Source organism: Mustela erminea, chromosome 2, assembly GCF_009829155.1.
Source record: "Mustela erminea isolate mMusErm1 chromosome 2, mMusErm1.Pri, whole genome shotgun sequence".
Classification (NCBI taxonomy): Eukaryota; Metazoa; Chordata; class Mammalia; order Carnivora; family Mustelidae; genus Mustela; species Mustela erminea.
Window position 1 is genome coordinate 160,627,535 of NC_045615.1, and position 20,617 is coordinate 160,648,151.

The 20,617-nt window shown below is 35.2% G+C and overlaps 1 protein-coding gene across 4 annotated transcripts in view; it reads right to left on the reverse strand.

Annotated features, from left to right (window-relative positions):
- CNOT6L (CCR4-NOT transcription complex subunit 6 like) overlaps positions 1-20,617 on the reverse strand; it is a 112,687-nt gene that overhangs the window by 76,403 nt on the left and 15,667 nt on the right. Inside the window, exon 1 of one of the 4 annotated variants that reach the window (XM_032334676.1) lies at positions 2,476-2,503. The exons of the other annotated variants lie outside the window; for them this stretch is intronic. The gene's annotated coding sequence lies outside the window, so the exon portion shown is untranslated. Of the gene's footprint in view, positions 1-2,475; positions 2,504-20,617 lie in introns of those variants that run through there. 4 annotated transcript variants of the gene reach the window in all.

Consider the following 20,617-nt stretch of genomic DNA (forward strand, 5'->3'; position numbering starts at 1 on the left):
CCTACTTTAAAATAAGGTGAAATATAAAATAATTCAAATGTAATTTAACTCTCTAAACATGACACTGATAGTGTGGGAATTTCAAATAGTCTCATAGGTCGTTCTAAGGCTTAAATACTGAGTTTTTCTATCCAAATTCTGGTATTTTTCTATCCACAAAATAGGAATGTTTCATTTTGGAAAGCCTAACAGCTAATTCCTTATCTTCTTTTTCAAACTGATGAAACAAGTAGGTTTTTGAATTGGTTTTTCCATGGGTTCTAATTTTTACATCTTATATCAGTTCCCAAAAGATCCTACTGTTACATCAACCTAATTTATACTAGGGATCCTGCTCATGTAGTGGAGCACAAAAAAGCCCCTTTCACAACATAGCCTGTTTAACTTCCCAGTCCTCAATCCTGTTCCAACACTATAAAAAATATTCCACCTAACTCCCCAAATACTAACTACGTAAGTTTCTTTAAACCTGCCATCCACTTTTCATTCACTGAACCTTAGGGTATCACTTACATGACCCCCCCCCCACCCAGATTCTACTGCAAAATTTCTGAGAGTTACCATCAGTCCTGGACCAAGAACCTAACTACGTCGTACTTCTTAGTTCCTACATGAAGAACCCTAAAAGTAAACTAGTCATAATCTCCACCACTTAAGACTGATTAATCACTACCACACAGTGAAGATTCTCATTAGTTTATTTCTCAGTCTTCTGTTACACAGAAAAAATGTCATGTAAACTCATAAAATACAAACTGTATGGAAAATGTACTACAATTTTTTTCAGTGATGAGCAATATTTAAGATTTATTTACTTTACAAAGAGAAAGCATGCAGGGCACCTGGGTGGCTCAGTGGGTTAAGGCCTCTACCTTCGTCTCAGGTCATGATCCCAGAGTTCTGGGATCAAGCCCCACATTAGGCTCTCTGCCTGGCGGAGAGGCTTCCTCCCTCTCTCTGCCTACTTGTGATCTCTGTCTGTCAAATAAGTAAAATCTTTTTTTTTTTAAGATTTTATTTATTTATTTGATGGACAGAGATCACAACTAGGCAGAGAGGCAGGCAGAGAGCGTGAAGCAGGCTTCCCGCTGAGCGGAGAGCCCGATGTGGGGCTGGATCTCAGGACCCTGAGATCATGACCCGAGCCGAAGGCAGAGGCTTTAACCCACTGAGCCACCCAGGAGCCCCAAATAAATAAAATCTTTAAGAAAAAAAAAAAAGAGAGAGCATGCAAGAGTAAGCAGGGGGAGAGGCAGAAGGAGAGAGAATCCTCAAACAGACTCCCTTGTGAGCACAAAGCCCAATCTTAATCCCAAGATCTTTGGATTATGATCTGAGTCAAAATCAAGAGTCGGCAGCCCAACCAACTGAGCCACCCAGGTGCCCCCAGTTACAAGCAATATTATATGTAGCACCTGAGCTACTTTGCCCTAGAAAAATTTAAATTGGATTTTCCAAAACCATAAATAAAATGCAAAATGCTTATACATCATGTTGTTTTAGTGAATAGCATATTATAAAATATATACGAAATACACCCAAATATACTATTACTAAGGAATCCCAAATCTCAGAGTTTATATCTGAGGCTAATAAAATAACACAATTTAGCTTCTCCCCTTCCAAAACAAACAAACAAACTCATCTGAGCCAAATCAGAGCAAACAATTAAAGGCTAGAACTGAACTTCTGTTATTACTGGTTATCTTGAGCAACTTACAAAAACAGAACAGCCAGTATAATACATATAAAGATGTATGTTTTTTACTGTTAAACCAGATCTTCCCTCTCACCATCCTATCTAAATTTAAGGTCATTTTATTCAAGTCTATAGTTCACCACAATTACTATTATTTCATTCAGAATTCAGTCTAAGAAAGAAAGAATACTACAACTATCATAGACTGCTTCATAATGAATACTCAACCCTAAAATACAAATTATTAGACACATATTTATTTCCATACAAATATTAAGTGGTCATCTCAACTGCAGTTTGCAAAGCAATCTTTGGCAGAAATACTGCTGGCAAAGTTCCCAAAGTTGGAGGAAGACAAAATTCAAATTTTAAAGATTTTATTGATTTGAGAGAGAGAAGGAGAAAGAGAGATATCATTGGGGGGAAGGAGGGGTAGAGGTAGAAACAGACTCCACTGAGCAGGAATCCCAAAACGGAACTTGATCTCAGGACCCTCATATCATGACCTGAGCTGAAAGCAGATGCCTAACCAGCTGAGTCACCCAGGAGCCCCTGGAGGAAGATAAAATTAAGCCCACATTAGATATTTCTACCTACATTTTAGAGCAAGATGTCAATGATTTATACATTTTAAATATCTCAGATAAATCTGTTCTTATACTGGCATTTATTCCCAAAGGTTATGAAACACATTATGTTATTTAGTGAATAACCCACCTAACATCCATGCTTCCCATCTGGCCTTAAGCATTAAGACTGATTTCCTTTCTGGGCACCTGGGTGGCTCAGTTGGTTAAGCAACTGTCTTAGGCTCAGGTCAGGATCCCGGAGTCCCAGGATCGAGTCCCGCATCGGGCTCCCAGCTCCATGGGAGTCTGCTTCTCCCTCTGACTTTCTCACCTCCCATGCTCTCTCTCACTGTCTCTCTCTCAAATAAATAAATAAAAATCTTTAAAAAAAAAAAAAAAGACTATTTTCCTTTCTGAAAAAGTAAATCTAAGTTTACCTTCTTTAATGAAGCAAAATAACCGTGGAGCTGCAACATTTCTGAAGTGTCTATTTCCTCATCAGTATCTATTTTTAACTATATACAACTTTAATTTTTTTAAAGATTTTATTTATTTATTCGACAGACAGAGATCACAAGTAGGCAGAGAGGCAGGGAGAGGGGGGAAGCAGGCTCCCCGCTGAGCAGAGAGCCCGATGCGGGGCTCGATCCCAGGACCCTGAGATCATGACCTGAGCCAAAGGCAGAGGCTTAACACACTGAGCCACCCAGGCGCCCCATCTGTATACAACTCTTAATCATTATAATTGTTACACAAAATTTGTTCCTTCCCTGAATGGGCTCACCATCTGATATTAAAAAACAGTACCTAGCAAATCACACTACACATAGTAGGATCATATTGTTAAAAATAAAGATTGATGACACGCAAGAGCTTAGAAGAAACCCTGAGATAATGATGTCATTAGCATTCCCCGCTCTACTTCTATACCAAGGGCCTCTCTGGATGACATTTGTCTGCAATGACAAATTCAACTGAAGTCCACAGATCATAATCATGCGAACATTCAAAAAGAACCCCAAAGTTTTCAGGAGTGTCTCCCACTCTAAACAAAACACTAAACACTATTCTAAACAAAGCAAAACAAACCCATGTTTTAGGATGGTAAAATTACACATGATTATGAAAAAAAATAATCTCAGATCTTTGGAATTTCATGTTTCTGACCAGTTTAACATTTATTCAACAAATATTTATTGCAGGTCTACTACCACCATGTATTACACCAAGCACTAAAACTTCTACAGTAAACAAGATAACCAACATCTTTGCCCTCATGTAGCTTATACCATTTTCATAGCACTATTTGAAAAATAAAATATAGAATATATATTTTACTTTCAAACAATTCTATAAAGAATGTGGCATTTCTTGTAATTCCTTTTCACTCTTATCAGGTAGTTGCATTACTCCCTCTTGTCACTATGCTGAAAGAGTACAGCTAAAGGGAAAATAAAACATCCTTATCACAAAGGATGAGGGTAATGAAGCTAATCCTTGAACAACGTTGGGTTTGAACTGCTTAGTTCTATTTCCAAGCAGACCTTTTTTTAATAGTACCATAAATGTATTTTCTCTTCCTTACAATTTTCTAAATACCATTCCCTTCTCTCTAGCTTACTTTATCATAAGGATAAGTATATAACATATATAACTGCTAATCGACTATTTATATCAGTAAGGCTTCTACTCAACAGTAGGCTTTTACTGGTTATGTTTTAGGGCAGTCTAAAGTTATACCTGAGTTTTTAAATATATGGGGGATTGGCATTCCTAACCTCCAAGTCATTCAAGGGTCAACCCTAGCAAGTAATCTATACAACAGTCAAGGACAGGTGGAGAGAGCACAGTTCCCAAAACAAGAATGACAAGTTTTAACACTGGGGAACAGACCAAAGACAACCAGGTTAAAACTTACCAGCACATTTAATATAAGGTGATAGCAAATACTTGCTGAACCCAGAGACATTATTTATTCTATGATCCTAACTGAGAAACCAAATTTTTAGATAACTGTTTAGTAACGAGAACTGTTTGGGTCTTTAAAAATACTTGGACTTGGGGGTACTGGCTGGCTCAATCAGAAAAGCATGCAACTCTTGATCTTGAGGATCATGAGGTTAGCCCCATGTTGGGTGTAGAGATTACTAAAAAAATAAATTTTAAATAAATTTTAAAAAAATAAAAATACTTGAATTCAATAGGTCTTCTTTCTAGATGGTTTATTCTTAAGAATCTACTTCAAATCCCAAACCAAACTAGTTACCTACCCAAACAAAATGCATAGGCATACATGACAATAAAGCCCCTGGATGAAAATGAGATGTCATAATAGTTTCTATACTTCTATCTAAAGGTAATATGGTAACCCACAATGATAGCTAAAGGAAATTTCTAATTCTATAAAGGGGTAAAGGCAGTTTACTTGTCAGCTAAAGTACTATGAGGAAAAAAAAAAAATCAGAATATAACTCCTTTTCTACACATTGGAAATTTTCTCTCATATGGGGGATACCAGAAAACAAGAGCAGCAACACAAAACAAATAAACACTAAAAGGAAAAACAGAGACCTGGGATTATAAATCAATCACTTCAAAATTCCAAAATAGGGGTGCCTTGGTGGCTCGGTCGGTTGAGCATGTCTTTGGCTCAGGTCATGATCCTAGGGTCCTGGGATCCTGGGATGGAGCCCTGTGTCAGGCTCTCTGCTCAGCGGACAGCCTGCTTGTCCCTCTCCCTCTGCCTGCTGCTCCCCCTGCTTGTGTTCTGTCAAATAAATACATAAAATCTTAAAAAAAAAAAATTTCCAAAATATTTAGATGACTTTCATTTTGTTTCATCAGCATCCAATTTGACTAACCAAACCATTATAACGCTAACGTTCTAAATTAGGTCTTGGTCTCTACCTAACAGTCACTATGCTTTAATGCCTCTTGTATTTACTTATTACTCCCTCCCACCTACCTAAACATACTGAATACAATCTAATTATCCTGCAGAGAACAAGAGGTAATTAGACTAGATTAGAATTTGCACATCAATTTTTCTAGGACTATGATTTCTTCCTCCCCTTTTAATCTTTCCACTTTTTCTGGTGTAACTTTTGTTTTCTATTTCCTATGATGTATACATTTTCATTTCTTTCAATTCCTATCCACACTTCATGGCTCAAGTCCTCTGTCACCTCTTCTTCAGACTATTTCCCCATTTAAAAATCAACAAGCTAATTCTAAAATTTATACAGAGGAATCTAAAATAGCCAAAACACTTTTGAAAAAGAAATAAAAACTTGTGAGTACCCACTATCTTAATGTTAGCACTTACTATAAAGATCTATTAATCCAGACAGTTTTGTATGGATGAGGGGACAGACTTCTATAGTTCGAAAGAACAGAACTGAGAAACTAGAAATAGAACCACACCTATACAGCCAATAGATTTTACGTAAATGTGCAAAGGTAATTCCAGAGAGATTAGTTGTTCTACCAGCATTTGCTGAAAAACCTGACATCCACGTACAAAAATAAATAATCATCCATCCATATCTTGTACTATAAACAAGCTTACAAGGATCATAAATTTAAATGTAAAACCCAAAACCATAAAACTTGCAGAAGAAAACATAAAAGAAAAATCTTTACAACCTTGCATTAGGCAAATATTTCTTAGATAAAACACAGAAAGTATGCTCCATTGAAGAAAAATACTAGTAAACTGAATTTCACAAAAATTTAAAACTTCTCTTCTTTGAAACATGAATGAAAAGGCATGCCCAGAACTGAAAATAAGTATTTACAAAACACAAACCTGAAAAAGCACTCCAGAATATATAAAGAACTCTCAAAACAAAATCATAAGAAAAACACCCTAATAAAGAAACTGGCAAAAGATTTCAACGGCACTTCACCAAAGAAGATATACAGATAAAAAATAAGCATATGGAAAAAATGCTCAACTGTAGGCATTTGAGAAATGCAACTTAAAACAACAATAAGATACCACTGCATGCCTACCAGACTGAGTAGATTAAAACCTTACAATACCTATGGCCAACAAAGATGCATCAACACCCATCCTTGTGTGTATGTTATATATACATGTACATATTCATTTATATTTTTATAAATAATATTCATGCATGCATGCACACACACATTCATGCATACATACATATACTCTCACATTTCACTGGTAGAAAGCAAAACAGTACTGCCACTTTGGAAGGGAGTTTGGTTGTTTCTCACCAAGTTAAACATATTCTTATATAACCAGCAATTCCACCCTTAGGTATATAGCCAAGCAAAATAAAAACTTACATTCACAAAAACCTGTCATAAATGTTTGTAGCAACTTTATTTATAAGCCACCACACTTGGAAACAACTCAAATATCCTTCAACTGACAATTAAATACTAACTATGGTACAGTCACCCAATGAAATACTACTCAGTAATAAAAAGGATAGAATTAATGACAAAAACAAATATGGATGAATGTCAAATACATTATGCTAAATTAAAAATACCATTACCATACTTAAAAGGCTATGTATAATGTATCTCACCATAATAAAGACCATATGACAAGCCCACAGCAAATATTTTCAATGACAAAAGCTGAAAGCTTTTTCTTTATCATCAAGAATAAGACAAGGAAGCTCACTCTTGCCATCTTTAATGAACACAGTACTGGAAGTTATAACCAAAGCAATTAGGCAAAAAAGTAAACGGCATCCAAACTGTAAAGAAAGTAAAACTGTTTGCAGACAATGTGACATTAGATATAGAAAACCCTGGGGATTCCACCAGAAAACTGTCAAACTAATAAATTCAGTGAAGTTGCAATATACAGAATATACAAAACTGTCTCATTTCTGTACATTCATTAACTATTAGAAATTATGAAAGCAATCCCATTTATAATTGCATTAAAGAACGAAATACCCAGGAAAAATTTAAGTAAGGAGATGAAAGATCAGTACAATGAAAACTGTAAGACATTGATGAGAGAAACTAAAGATGACACAAAGAAATGGAAAGATAATCCATGCTCATGAATTGGAAGAATTAATATTGTTAAAATGCCCATAACACCAAAATAATCTACAGATTCAAAATAATCCCTATCAAAATTCCAATGGCACTTGCCAGAGAAATAAAACAAGCAATGCTAAAATTTGTATGGAACCACAAGCCACTAACAGCTAAAGCAATTTTGAGAAAGAAGAACAAAGCTGGAGACATCAATGAAGTATACTATAAAGCTATAATAATCAACACAGCATGGTACTGGCATAAAAAGACTCAGCAATCAATGTAATGGAATAGACAGTCCAGAAATAAACCCATATATATGATCAATTAATTAAAACAAAGGAGCTAAGAATATACAATGGGAAAAGGATAGCCTCTTTAACAAACTATGTTGGGAAAATAGAATAGGCACATGAAAAAAATGAAACTGGATCTATATCTTACACTGTATACAAGAACAACCCAAAATGGATTAAGGACTTGATCATAAGACTGAAACCATAAAATTCCTGGAACCTCCTTGACACGGGTCTTAGCAACAATTTTTGGAATTGATACCATAATCAAAAGCAACAAAAAACAAACATGTGGGAGTACCACAAACTAGAAACCTTCAGCTTGGTAAAGGAAACCCATCAACAAAATGAAAAAACCTGCAGAATGGTAGAAAATATTTGCAAATCATATATCTAATAAGGGGTTAATATCCAAAATATACAAAGAACCCACACAACTCAACTGAAAAAACAACCCAATTAAAAAATGGTAGACAATCTGAATAGACATTTTTCCAAGAACACCAACAGATACAGGACAAGGGGCTAAACAGCACTAATCATCAGGGAAATGCAATGAGACAACACCTGACTGAATGGCTATCATCACAAAGACAAGAGATAAGTGATGGTGAGGATGCAAAGTAAAGGGAACCCTTGCGTACTGTTGGTAGAAATGCAAACTGATGCAACCACTAGAAAAAAAAAACAAAAACAGTATGCAGGTTCTTCAAAAAAAATTAAAAATAGGGGGAGCATGGGTGATGCAGCTGATCAAGCATTCAACCCTTGGTTTCAGCTCAGGTCGTGACTTGAGACTAAGTCCTGAATGGGGTTCCACACTCAGCCTGGAGTCTGCTTAAGATTCTCTCCCTCTCCTTCTGCCTCCCCCAAATAAAAAAATAAATCTTTAAAAAAATTAAAAATAGAACTACCACATGACCCAGAAATTCCACTTCTGGTTATATATCCAAAGGAGCAAGATCATTATCTCAAAAAGATATCTGCACCCCCCATGTTCACCGTAGCATTATTTACAACAAGCCAAGACATGCAAACAAACTGTGTATCCATGTACTGGCAAATACCTGCATGAAGAAAATGTGGTGTAATACACATAGATACATACATACATACACACACACACACACACACACACACCCCAACACAGTGGATTTTATTCAGCCATAAAAAGGGAAAAAAGTCCTCTCACTTGCAACAACATGGTTGTCCTCTAAAGGTATTGTGCTAAGTGAAATTAGTCAGACAAATATTATATGATCTTATACATGGAACCTAAAAAAAAATCCTGAATTATAGATGCAGAATAGACTGATGGGCAAAATAAGTAAAGGAGTTCAAAGGTACACCTTCCAGTTAAAAAGCATGTCCTGGGATGTAATGCACAACATGGTAATTATAGTTAATCTTGTGCTAAACATGTAAAAGTTGCTAAGAGAATAAATAGATCTTTAGGGGCACTTGGCTGGCTCAGTAGGTATAGCATAAGACTCTTAATCCTGGGGTCATCAGTTCTAGCCCACATCAGCTGTGGAGCACATTTTAAAATAAAAAGAGAAAGAGTAGATCTTTAAAGCTATTATCACAGGAAAAAAAAAAATCTATGTGGTAACGGATGTGGACTAGACTTATTGTGGTAATTATTTCACCATATATACATAAATAAAATCATTATGCCATAAACTAAAGCTAATAGAACATTATATGTCAATTCCATCTCAGTTCCTCAGGGACTACATACTGGATGAATCCATTTATAGGTCATTCCAGAACAATCAAAACTATTGGGACAGTGAACTGGTAAGTGGCTGGCAGGGGCTAAGGGTGGAAGGAGGGATAGACTGAAAAAGGAATGAGGGAATTTTTCTGTGATGTGAACTAGATATACTGGCTAATTAGAATTAATTGTAATAGTACCATCAGAAATACACTCGGGAAATAAACTGATAAATAATAAACTAATAAGCTGAGAAAAAAATTGCTTTACCATCCAAGAAAGCGCTAAGAGAATAAAAAAAGGAAAATAAGCTAACAGGATGTAGGATTTCCCAACCTCTAACTTCTCGAGGCATTTATAAATATGTTAGCCTAAAAACAGCATTAATTGACCAGCAAGTAAAATTACGTAAGTAAAATGCTGTGGATTTAACTTACTTACTGTCAAAGAGTCACAATAAGTCAACTATATTATTGACTAATAAACGCCAACAGGGTTTACGTGACCTCGGTCATTTGAGAAGTAAAATCCCTCCCTCTCTCTTTCCCCTGCCCCCAACACACAGAGGAGAGGGGGATTACAAACAGTTAAGGATTGCTAAAAATTATCACACCAAGTATAGAGAAATTGCGTTGTATAGGAGAGCAGAGAAAAAATCATGGGAAATTCAAAAATCTGTTTTGCTTTCCTGACTCCTTCCAATAGACTGTTTTCCTAACATAAATGCCTGCCAGCCATAAGAGAGTCTAATAATAAACGTGATACTATTAATTCTTGTTGCCTCCTTTCACTGCCTTTTACTTTCTTCTGCTCAACAGCATTTTTTCTGGTCATACTTCAAGTTGGCCCATATCTTCTACTGAGTCAGTTGTCACATTCTTACAGAAATTATAAATGCCTTAAAAGCCCTATACTTATATGAAATATAAAAATATTCTTGTCACTTCCCATCATAAAAGCAAATTACAGCACAGCACTGACTGTCATCACATTTTACCCAAGACTTTTAGCCTGCACAATTATAATTATTAATGTAGTGAACAGATCCAGTTAGCATAAGATCCAATTCTAAAATGTGTACTCATAATCTTCTTTGAAATTGAGAGACTCCACTTAAATAACCTCTAAATTCAGGATTCTGTAGGGTCAGCAACTAGCCTATCTACTAGCTCTACAATAAATCTATCAGATTTTGAAAACATATGTTAAATATAAATACATATGAAAAACTACAAGAAATAAACGTAAGGTAGGAAATCTAGACAGACCATTCATCTAAAAGAATGATTTTATACCTCAGAAAAAAAAAAAAACTTCCAAATTTATGCTTTATGAGAGTTAATGAAAAATTCCTACTCAGCGATACTTGGTCATAATTTTAGAAATGTTTACTAGGCCATCCAAAACTTCCATTTAAAAATTTCAGAATTAGGGGTACCTGGGTGGCTCACTCAGATAAGCATCTGCCTGGGGCTCAGATCATATTCCCAGGATCCTGGGATTGAGCTCCATGTTGGGCTCCCTGCTCATTGGGGAGCCTGCTTCTCCCTCTCCCTCTCCCCTGACTTGTGTTTTCACTCACTCTGTGCTCTTCCTCTCAAATAAATCAAACTTTAAAAAAAAAAAAAAACTTCAGAATTAACATGTATTTAATGAGAAACACTATAATGTATACATGAATGGTTGCATTAAAAACATAAAATGTCTAAATTAATACTTAATAAGAGACACTGCAATTTAATTTTTATACATACATACATCAAATACAGCAATTCAGTTCCATAAAACTAAGGTAGACAAATGAACTGCCTTAAGAGAAAAAAAAATTCCTAAAATTCAGTTGCCTCATGATTCTCTTTTAAGATGGGGAATTAGAGTACAAGAAATATACCAAATAATAAAACCCCATATTCTTTAGGAGACAGTTCTGATATGAGTAAGTGAAAAATAACTCTCCAGTGATGGTTAGGAAGTGAGGCCAGTCATTTCAAAATGGTGACAAAAATATGTAGAAGAGTAACGAAAAGGTTCTACATTCGATACAATGTTAGTACAATTAACTTTAGCCAATTATTCTCCTTGCTTTAAAGATAAGAACTAGCTTCCAATATACCAGTAATTTGGTAATAACTATTTCGTGTTGATAATAACTACTATAAGTTTCCTTTAACAACTACCTGAAAATTCTATTATTTATTTAAACACTTGGACTTAAGCAATGAGTTTTTCAGAGTTACATAAAATATAAAATACTACAAAAATTATTTACCCAAGATTCTATCAGTTGATTCTAACACCTACCATCTGTGCTAATTTACAGTCTGCAACAAATAATCCCAAAGAAAAACATTAAGTTGCAATCAGTATAGTGTGGATATTTATATTTTTGTAGCCTAACCAGAAAACTGGTAATCTTTATTTAGTAAAAAGCATCTCTCCATAAACCAGAACACTCTATTCTCCAGTTATGGATGGGCCCTAATTCAATTTTTTAAAATCGTTGAACATCTAAGTATATGGAAAAGCATTCAAGATGTATCACTAACTCAAAACAAAAACTGACTGCATATACCATAACCCCATCTTTGTAAAAAAACAACATATATATATATATATATACACACACACACACACACACACACACACACACACACACAAATTGTGTAGCCACAGGTATGAAAAGAGGTAGGAAAGAATGATAGGATTATGGGTAATTTTTATTTAGTTATATTCACTTTTATACATTGTTAATGTATTGTTCTTATAATACGAAGAAAGGACTTTTAATTAATAAACTTCATTTTTTAGGGCAGTTTTAGGTTCACAGCAAAATTGAGCAGAAACTAGAGAGTTCCCATAAGCTCTCCTTGTCCCCCACATGGTAAAACCTCCCCCACTATAAACATTCAGCGCCAGAGTGGTACATTTGTTACAATCAATGAACTTTTACTGACACATCATCACCCAAAGTTCATAGTTTACAAAAGGGTTCACTCTTGATATTTTACATCCTATGGATTTCATCATATCTATAATGACATCTACCACTGTAACACCATATAGAATAATTTCACTGCCCTAAAAATCCTCTGTGCTCTATTCATCCCTCCCTCCCCTCTAATCCCTGGCAACCACTGATCTTTTGACTGCATCTACTGTTCTGCCTTTTCCAAAAATGTTATATAGCTGGAATCATACATTATCTAGCCTTATCAGACCAGCTTCTTTCACTTAGTAATACGCATATAAGCCTCCTCTATATCTTGCTATGGCTTGACTGCTCATCTTAGCATGTTATCAATACCGAGAAAGCTATGTATTACCTACAGACACCTGCAAAAATTCAAGATAAATAACAGTCTTGTACTCTAAAAAATACAAAGATAAAAAAATACAAAGATAAATAAAAGGAATTCTGCCAGTAAGAAAGGTAATTTAAAAAGAACTTAGATTCACAATTAATGAGTTATGTAAAGTGATCACTGTCCATTTAAACATCCATATTTTCTTTGATCAAAGACAGTATTTTTAAGTATTTTTGTGAAATGTTTAGTTATTAAAAGCCTAAAGCCACAGAAGTAATACTATGGCATACAATTTCTCTAAGGTTTATTCATCTGTTATACCCATAATATTCTCCTAAAGCTTTTTCCTATGAATGTAGTATATTTTCCTCTATAAATCATTCATTTATATATATGAATATACATAAAAATACCATGTTACATATGTATGTATGTATGTATGTATGTAACGGTACTTTTTTAAAACTGAAAAGTACTGCATCTAAAGGAAATGCTAAATGTTTTTAGAGATTCAAAACCATAGTCTTCCCAGAATATAGATACATACACACAACTAAAACATAAAACATTATTTTTAAAAGGGTGTTTTAATAACATAGTACCAAAAACACTTCACTATGTATTCATTTTTCAATTATTCAATAATCTTTTTAATATGAGAATTCTTTTTCTTTTTTTTATAAGATTTTATTTATTTATTTGACAGAGAGAGATGACAAGTAGGCAGAGAGGCAGGCAGAGAGAGAGGAGGAAGCAGGCTCCCTGCTGAGCAGAGAACCCGACGCGGGGCTCCATCCTAAGACCCTGAGATCATAACCGGAGCTGAAGGCAGCAGCTTAATCCACTGAGCCACCCAGGCGCCCCTCAATTATTCAATAATCTTAATTCAAATAAAATTTTATAATGTGCACATTTTCTTCATTCCTAAAAACATAACTGATTTGTACTGATACATGAAAAATAATAAGCTGGATTATTAATATTTCCTTGTCACTTTCTTAAGACTAGACAATCAACAATTTAATCTCTATTCGTAGCATGTGTCTATTTCGTTGGTGCAAATACCTCCATGTGGTTTTGTGGTACAAAGTTACCCTTATTTTGAAAGGCAGGTTTCAAGCTGTTAACAGGATGCCTACTAACATATTATCATATTGATTTCAAAAAAGTAACCTAAAAATTTTAACAGTAAAATATAGCAAAATAAGTAGAAAATGATGAGCTTTCAGGATTTGTTTCTAATATGGCTTAATTTTACGTTACATAATTTAATTTTTAATAGGTTGGATTCGATAATTGCCTTGCAAAATCCCTGAAAAATTAGCAACTAGCTCTTTCAAAGCAGCCCAAGCCAACACCTAGCATGACACGAAGTCTATGCAACCCTGACTTCCCTCTCCTCACAGTTCCTTGGAATCATTCTGCTTCACCAAAAAATTCGAATCAAACATCAACTTGCTCCATGCTTTAGCGAGCAAAACTTAACTTACTTCTTTCTACTCCATCTCCAAGGAGGTTCATTCATCAAGTAATAAGACATGAGTTGCTCTTTATGAGTGAGAAAGGAATTAAAATTTTACAAATAGAAACAGATGATCATATACAGTCCAGTGGTTTTCAACTTTGGATAGCCTTTAAGGAAGAAACAATATGATTCTACACAGGCTCTTCCATAAAGTTGGAAGTGAATATTATATAATATCAAAACCAGATAGCACATGGAATGTTCTTGTAAAATTTTAGCAAATAAAATCTATAAAAAGGATTACATCATGCCAAGTTGTGATCATCTCAGGAAAACAAGGGCTAACATTTAAAAAAAATCAATATAGGGGTGCCTGGGTGGCTCAGTGGGTTAAGCCTCTGCCTTCAGCTCGGGTCATGATCTCAGGGTCCTGGGATCGAGCCCCACATCAGGCTCTCTGCTCGGCAAGGAGCCTGCTTCCTCCCCTTTCTCTCCCTCTGCCTGCTTCTCTCCCTACTTGTGATCTCTGTGTGTCAAATAAATAAGTAAAATTAAAAAAAAAAGTTATAAAAAATCAATATAATCCACTAATATTCAGATTAAAAAGCATTTTGAAAAATCTAACTACTATTCCTTTTTAATAAGAACTCTCATTTAAATAATAAAGGGGGAGGCCTGGGTGGCTCAGTGGTTAAGCCTCTGCCTTAGACTCAGGTCATGATCCCTAGGTCTGAGGATCGAGCCCCACATCTGGCTGCCTGCTCAGCAGAAAGCCTGCTTCTCCCTCTCCCAATCCCTGGCTTGTGTTCTCTCTCTCACTGTCTCTCTAACAAATACATAAATAAAATCTTTAAAAAAAAAAAAAAACGAAAAACTACAGGTCTCATCATACTTAACCGTTAATCTCTAAATGCTTTCCTGCTAAAATCAGGAACAAAGCAAGGATGTCTGCCCTCACTTCTTTTCAACTTTGTACTGAATATTTTAGCCCACACAATTAGACAAGAAAAAAGCATAAAAGGCATTGAGCCCAGAGGAGAATTAACTCATCTTAGATCTCAGACAACAGGTTTGTATATATATATATAGAAAAGCCTATGGAAACTACAAAAAAGATTCAACAACTAATAAGTTATTTAGTATTTCCCACCAAAATCTATATTATTTAATAAGTAACAAGCAACCAGAAACTGATTTTTAAAGTAGGCTTCACAAAGAGCATGGAGCCCAACACAAGGGCTTGAACTCATGAGCCTGAGATCAAGACCTGAGCTAAGATTAAGAGTCTGATACTGGGTCGCCTGGGTGGCTCAGTGTAATGGTTAAAGCCTCTGCCTTTGGCTCAGATCATGATCCCAGGGTCCTGGGATTGAGCCCTGCATAGGGCTCTGTGTTCAGCGGGGAGCCTGCTTTCTCCTTTCTCTCCGCCTGCTTCTCTGCCTACTTGTGATCTGTGTGTCAAATAAATTGGGAAAAAAAAAAAAAAAGACTGGTTTGGGGCACCTGGTTGGCTCAGTGGGTTAAAACCTCTGCCCTCCACTCAGGTCATGATCTCAGGGTCCTGGGATCGAGTCCCACATCGGGCTCTCTGCTCCATGGGGAGCCTGCTTCCTTCTCTCTCTCTTCCTGCCTCTCTGCCTACTTAGGATCTCTGTCAAATAAATAAATAAAATCTTTAAAAAAAAAAAGTCTGATACTTAACCAACTGAGTCACCCAGGTGCCCCAGAAACACATTTTTTAAATACTATTTTGCATCAAAAATTATATAATACTTGGGGATTAATATGAAAAGAAATGTGGAAAAATAGCATAATCCGTAAAACTTATAAAATCACTAGGCTATACACCTGAAACTAATAGAACATTGGGTCAACTATATTCAGATTAAAAAAAAAAAGTTTGCAAAGTCTCAACACTGGAAACTATAACATATACTGACAAAAATTAAAGAGCTAAATAAATGGAGACATGCATCATCTTCACAGAACAGAAGATTCAACACTGTTAAGATGTTAATTCTTCCCATACTGATCTACAGATTCAGCATAATAACTTCAACCAAATCCCAGCATGTAATTTTTGCAGAAATTGACAAACTCATTCTAAAATGTAAATGGAGGATGTCACCTGGTTATCTCAGTCAGTGGAGAAAGCAACTCTTGATCTCAGGGTCATGAATTCAAACCCTACACTGGGTGTACAGATTACTTAAAAATAAAATCTTAAAAATAAATAAATAAAAACAAAATGTATATGGAAGTATAAAGGACCTAGAATAGGCAAACAACTTTGAAAAGTAAAATCAAAATTAAAAGTTTACACTACCTGATTTCAAGAGCTATTATAAAGCTATGGTAATCATGGCAATGAGATATTAGCAAAAAGATAAACAGATCAAGAGAACAGAATAGGGTCTAAAAGTAAATTCACATATATAAGGTCAATTAATTTTTCAACAAAGGTGCCAAGGCAATTCAATAAGGGGAAGGGGAATCTTTAATAAACAGTACTGGAACAACTAGACTGCCATATTCAAGCAAAGAAGCCACAACCTTTACCTCATACCACATACAATAATTAACTCAAGAAAAGTACCATCTATTAATTTTCATGCATTATTAATTCACCAATAATCACAACTATCCTACGTTGTAGGAGTTTTCATCATCTCTCATGTTAGAGAAGCAGGAGGAGCTGTAAATATGACACCTATTACTGTGCAGCTGACAACTCAACAAACTTAGAGAAAATACAAGAGAAACCACTTACCCATTTCTCTAATAAATTCTCACACTAGCAGTTCCTTTTTTTCATTTCCTACTTCCTCACTAAAACAGATACAAAATAAATAAAAAATGGTTTGGGATTTTTTTCTGTTTGTACGCCTATCCTCCAAATTCACTGTCAGCCTCACTCCAAGAGTATATTCACATGCCTCTTAAAAAGACAGCTATAAAATATCCAGGCAAGCAAGAAAAAAACCACAGATAGAGAACAAAGTTTCCACCCTGTTACAGACTCGAGATGCTATTATGTAGTCAAGACAGAGCTATCCAACACATCTGGCATGTGTTCAAGGATAAACATGGAAAGTCATTTGTCTAGCCTCCAGCATTCTCCTTAGCATAGGGATCACCAAAGGTCACTGTATCCGACTGCCGCAAATCCTCATTTGAATTTTCTTGCCTACAGTAAACCTACTAAAATGGGAGAAGGCAAAAAGGAAAGCAAGAGCACTATATTCACAAGGACGTCTACAATTAATATCAGAAAATTTACTTCAAGCATTCTCCTAAAACTGCTAATCAGTAAGAAGTCCTAACCAAAGAAAAGTATTCTAAATCAACTTGCTATGCAAACTAAAAGATGCATAAACAAGAATCCACAGCAGTGTCTTCAAACATACCAGAAATGAAAACATCTTTGCTGCTATAAACAAAGAGTAAATATGTCAAGAGTAAATATGTTAGACTCGGAGACAAATTGCAAGGGCAGCTGTAAAAAGATCACAGATCACCTAGATAAGCTAGATTGTTAGAAAGTAAGCACATCAACAATTGAGACTTCTTACCAACTCTGACAAATCCACTAGAAAAATTGGACTCAACCAACCTGTTTAAATTTGGGGAAAAAAAAACACTAAAGTAACATTCTAATACTTCATACAAAATACACTTTTTTTCCATCTCCTACCTTCTAATTTCAGGGGCTTCCCCTCTCTACTGATAAATAAAACCAAAGAATTTAATATTTCACAAATATAATGTCTTGAGTTTATTTATAGAAGCAAAAAATCATGTGTGTATAAACTAGGAATATGCATCAAGAAAATATAAACCCTAATCCACAAAACTGGTTTCTGTTGCTAGAAAATGGAATCTGATAGTACCAAAAGCTAAGAATTTAACTAATGAATCTCTCTTCATAATGAATAGGTTTTCTAATTATTTTCTAATTATTTAGCTTTTCTATTTATTTAGAAAATAATTAAGTCTTTAAATCTTGACTGATATGAAAGTCTGCAAGTAACCAAAGTAACTATCCCATACTTTTGACCTGAACCACATAACAACAATGCTTAAGCATCAGATATACTCAGTAAGATACACACTTAAAAGGTGTTAAAACTAGTTTGATATATCTGAGAACCAGGGTTTACAATCTGTAAAAGCCATATCTAAATGTACAAAATTCCATTAAAAATAGCAGAGTAGGAGTGCCTGGACAGCTCAGTTAAGCATCTACCTCTTGATCTCAGCCCAGGTCTTGATCTCAGGGTCATGAGTTCAAGCCCCACATTGGGCTCCAAGCTGGGCATGGAGCCTATTTTTAAAAAAGAGAGAGAACAGAGAAAAAAAAGAGAAGAAAAAAATAGCAGAGTAAAACAGAAAAACCTTAGTAACCAAATTCTAAAACTTGATAAGGCACAAAGAAAAGCTCCATCCAGGAAAGGGTTCCAAGGTGCCAGCATCTTAATCATGAAAGAATTTAAAAGGCAGAGCCAATGCTGACTCACATTGATCCCAAACAGATAGCATCAAACAATAGAGCTAATCCTTAACTTTCTGGCAAGCATAAATGCCTAGGAGAGTACCACTCTACTCACAAATGACTGCCAAGAAAGTGGTGCTTTGTACTAAGCGGAAAAGGTTGGAAGGGAAGGGGTGTCAGCTTTAAAATAGTTCCTAAAATAGTTGCTTAAAAGGATAAAGAATAAGAACTTACAAAGGCTTTCAGTCCAGCTTGGTTCCAGGAAAAGGATACTTTGGCTCTATGTGAAAGCAAAAACCAGCCATTGTAAAACATAGATACCCAGATTTTGTCAGCAAAAGGAAGAGTATTGTTCATCATTTCCCACAAAGGTAGCAGAGTCTTTAACTTGGATTCCTACTTTTTTTCCTGGCAGGTAGATAACTCTGCAAAAGCAACAAAGCAAACTAAATATAATACTCTTCTCAATTTCAATCCTACAGTCAAAATGCCAACTTCACAAACTCAAAGGTCACAGAGAAACAAATTTCCTGTTTTGTTTCTTAAATTCATTACCTTCCTCCTAAACTAACCAATACAGAATTTCCTTCTTGTTTTGAGGCTGACAAAATAAGGACAGGATACTTGCAACATACTAGGAAGCTCCCCAGAGTCAAGGAATAGAATTTGATACCATTTTCTAAAACCCAATTACAGGGCCACCTGGGTGGCTCAGTGAGTTAAAGCCTCTGCCTTCGGCTCAGGTCATGATCTCAGGGTCCTAGGATCAAGCCCCGCATCGGGCTCTCTGATCAGCGGGAAGCCTGCTTCCCCCTCTCTCTCTGCCTGCTGCTCTGCCTACTTGGGATCTCTGCCTGTAAAATAAAAAATAAAATCTTAAAAAAAAAAAAAACAATTACATATAATCTATGTCTATTCTTTCTCCACTTGAGAAAAAAACTGAATGTTATTATTAGCAATTTTTAAAACTTTATTTTGAGGTTATTTTATAAAAAGAGAAAAGTGCAATGCTTTATAAACATTTGTCAAAAAATGCATTATAAATATGTCAAATATACATTATTTCAATTATTAGAACAGTGTTCACTGCCCTAAAAACCTTATCGTCTAGGAAAGATTAGAAAAATGTAAACAATGATTATTATAAACATTTAAGTATTTCCCATCTCTTTCTAAAATACACGAAGGATATTCTACACTGTTCACAAATAATTATAACTTAATGAAAAATGTGTACAAATTCCATAAGGGCCTACCAAGAAGAATAAAATACAAATGGAGAGGTAGTATCTGACCGGTCTGATGGATTAACTGAAATGTGACAAGAGTACTGTAACTCTAAGAGTAAAAATGACCAAAACTTGTTTATAATTTATAACTTGTCTATAACTTGTCTATACACATATACATATACTATGTATTAGTATTCCTATCCCTGTCCTCTTACTAGCATCCTAACAATGAAATAAAAAGGAAGAGTTACAACTATTTTTCTAAGATATAAATAATGATGGATAATGTCCCATATGGCTTTATTTAGTCTTCACCCTATTAAAATATGGTTCTCTCATCACTCCAATGAAAACTGTTATTCTTAAACATAAATGACCAAAAAAACCCATAAATGACTTCAATATTACAAAACAATTTTCAATCCCCTTTTTAGTCAGCTCATCCTGTATAATTTCTCTGATTTTAAAAACTGAGGACCACCCTCTACTCCTTAAAACCTGCCCTCCCCCATCTTCCCAATCAGATTATAAATAGGTTGAAGGAACAGAATTTGAGTGGGAGAGGTAAGAAAACATGTATCGAATGCCCAGCCTGTGTTCAAATACTGTACTAGATGATATGCACACATTATCACATTTAACATCACTAAAATTAAAACGTGTTATTAATTCCCACTTTACCAGTAAGGAAACCAAAGACCAGAGAGGTTGTAAAATATCCAACACTTCATACTGTGTCATTCATAAGTGACTAGACACATGACTCCAACCACAACATCCAAGATTCTTCTACTAAACTGTGACAAAT